The 3,314-nt window shown below is 43.5% G+C and overlaps 1 pseudogene; it reads left to right on the top strand.

The window, feature by feature from the left end:
- Nucleotides 1–910, top strand: LOC121137746 (annotated as a pseudogene).
- The last annotated feature ends 2,404 nt before the right edge of the window (nt 911–3,314 follow it).

Here is a 3,314-nt window from a genome sequence, read left to right as displayed (position 1 = left end):
ATGGGCAAGGAAAACCAGACATGGGTGGGTGAGTTCTTGCTCCTGAGGTTGTCAAGCGACTGGCGGAACTCAGGTCTCCTTGTTTGTGCTGTTTCTGGCCATGTACTTGCTGACCGTCCTGGGAAACCTACTCATCATCATCCTCATCGTGCTGGACAGTAGGCTCCATACACCCATGTACTTTTTCCTCGGCATCCTGTCATTTGTGGATATCTGTTACAGCAACAGTACGGTCCCCCAGATGCTCGTTCACTTCCTGTCAGCCTGGAAGTCCATCCCGTTTCACAGATGTGTGCTGCAGCTGTATATCTCCCTGGCGATGGGTAGCACGGAGTTCTTTCTGCTAGGCGCCATGGCCTACGACCGCTACGTGGCTGTGTGCCATCCTCTGCATTACACGGTCATTATGCATGGAGAGCTGTGTCTGGGGCTGGCTTCGGCCTGTCTGGCTGCTGGGCTCACAAATTCACTAGTGCAGACCCTCATGATCTTCCAGTTACCCCTCTGTCGTAAGGTCGTCGATCATTTTGCCTGTGAGATTCTGGCTGTGCTGAGGCTGGCTTGTGTGGACATCTCGCTCAACAAGGTCATGGTGGCCATCTCGGGTTTTCTGGTGATTATGCTCCCCTGCGTCCTGGTGCTCTTTTCCTACGCTCACATAGTCGCCACCATTCTTCGCATTCGCTCTTCCCAGGGGAGACGCAAAGCCGTTGGGACTTGCGCCTCTCACCTCACGGTGGTTTCTATGTGCTTTGGAACAGCCATCTTTACATACTTGAGACCTGTGGGCACATCCTCAGCTGGGCTGGAGAAGATGGTTGCTCTCTTCTATGCTGTTGTGACCCCAATGCTCAACCCCCTCATCTACAGCTTGAGGAACAACGTGATTGGGGCTTTGAAAGAGCATTAGGAAACTAAAGGAAAAGAAATAGATGAGAATGATTTCTTCTCTCCAACAGTCCACCAAAACACATCCCAGATAAGTAGGAAATGATTAATATGTCACTTTCTTCCTAAATTTTCTTTTGGTGTGGCTTATGTTGTTGTAACATGTTGTAGTTTTAACTACCTGTTGATAAACCGAAAACAAAAATCAGAAACCAACAAAAATGCCCTTCATTCTTAGTTCGAGATTCTGGTTCTAATCATCAAGTAGACTGTAATCTTCTTGGGTAAAGGTATGTAGATTTTTACCTCAGGTGTTTCCTGCACATTAGAAATTCAATTGAATTCCTGCTGATTGATAATCCATTTAGTACATTCTTCACAGTTTCAGGTGATTTTCTGAACTATTACAGAGGGAATACTTGTTCAGTTTAAGGGTGTTACAAAATAAGTTGTTTATTAAAGTCTCAGGTAAGATGTGAGCATGAAGTTCCTCCTTCTTTAACAGAGGGTTACGGAAAGTGTTAGATGCTGGGAGAGAGTGTGTCAGTTTTCTCTGAGTGCAGCCCCAGGTAAGTGAAACACACTCTGTGGAAGGCCACACTTCCAAGAATAAATGAGCAGTATAAATTGGACATGAGGAGTATGGCAAAAAGAAAAGAATTCATAAAACTGGGTTGGTAGAAAAGAGGAGATAGACCTTGAAAGATTTGTGGGAGAGGTGATTAAAACATATGATAAAAAAGTCTCAAAGAACTAATAAAAATTATAGTAAATCTAAGTTGTATATTTAATAGTTAAGACTTCTCTATTCTTGCCAGGCATTGGTGGCACACGCCTTTAATCCTAGCACTAGGGAGGCAGAGGCAGGTGGATCTCTGTGAGTTCAAGGCCAGCCTGGTCTACAGAGCGAGTTCCAGGACAGCCTCCAAAAAACAATACAGAGAAACCTTGTCTCTAAAAAAACCAAAAAAGAAAAAGACTCCTCTATTCTATAGATGTTTTTTTGCACAAGTCCTTTGTTAGTTTTTATAAATTAACAAATTGTTTTTATTACATTATTTTCATTTTTCTCTTGCCATCTGGGAAGCCATTCAACATGTCTATTGTAGTAGCTGTGTATGAAATTGTATATACATAATTTACTATTTCATTGTTTATACTAGTGTTTATGCTTAGCTACATATTTTACAATTTACACATAGCTCTAGTCACATACCATATCGATGTAGGCTAACTCACCGTATTTCTATTATTTCAGCTCTCATTCTTGATGATATCCCCTCAACTCACTAACACCATGACAATAACACATGAAAATTTCTTCAGGGCCCACACACAGGAATCAAGTTGCTAGAAGTTGGGAAATGCTATCCAGAATGGCATCTGAGGTCTGCACCCTTGATTCAGTGGATGTGATCTTTATACACGCTCAGCCTCACCAACACTTAGCGTGTTTTGAACTTATACAGAGGGACTTGTTTATTACTGATTGCTCCTCTGCCCTGTCAGCTTGCACGCCATCCCCCAAATTAGGAGAGCCAGTCTGCAGCAAAGAGACATCTCAGTCAATTCCAGATAGATACTGCTAAGTCCTGTGTTTGGAGTGTGTGGTGCCTTTGACGAGGGGGTCTTAAAGTCAAGTTCTGGGAGGCAACCAAAGGCAGTGGCAATATCTATTATTATTCTGAGAGTCTCTTTCATTTCTCTGACCAAGAAATCAATGGTAGTTAGGCATCTCACCCCCAGATGAAGAGCTACAAGTTCTCAGTGTCTGCTGAGACAAGGAGAATCAGCCTCCTCAAGGGACAAGGTCCTGCAATGGTTGTCCTGCATTGGTTGTCCAATATCAACTGGTTAGCCCTAGAAATATGTAAATACTGTAAAAAACTAAGTAGAATTGATAGATTATGCACACACATATACTCGTGTGTGTGTGTGTGTGTGTGTATGTGTGTGGTGTGTGCGTGTGTGTCTGGGCATACATGAACATATCATGGCATGTATCTGGAGGTTAGGGGACTTTAAGTGCCCATATTTATTTTATGGGCCAAGGTTATATGTTGGGGAAGTCCTGTTATTTGCCTGTGCATTTGTCAATAAAGTACTGTCTGGCCAATAGAAAACCTAGATAGGAGGGACTAGGAGTAGAGGAGGATTCTGGGAAGGGGAAACACAAGAGAGTCAACATGTGACGCCATGGGGGTAGGACGCCGGGAACTATTCTCCGGTAAGAAACATACTTAGATTAACAATTATGGGGTAATTACTTAAGGCAGAGATAGCCAGTAAGAGACAAGCAAGGCCAACAGCTTCATAATGAATATAGCCTCCTGTGTGTTTATTTGGGACTCATGCGGCTATAGAACCAGGCTGGCGTGGCAGAGCCCAGGCGACTGGCGGGGGATAAACCAAAGCGGCTAGCAAAA

The sequence above is a fragment of the Mesocricetus auratus genome, unplaced genomic scaffold (genome assembly GCF_017639785.1).
Source record: "Mesocricetus auratus isolate SY011 unplaced genomic scaffold, BCM_Maur_2.0 Super-Scaffold_100694, whole genome shotgun sequence".
Classification (NCBI taxonomy): domain Eukaryota; kingdom Metazoa; phylum Chordata; class Mammalia; order Rodentia; family Cricetidae; genus Mesocricetus; species Mesocricetus auratus.
Note: the sequence above shows the minus strand (reverse complement) of the source record. Positions and strands in the feature narration are given on the sequence as shown.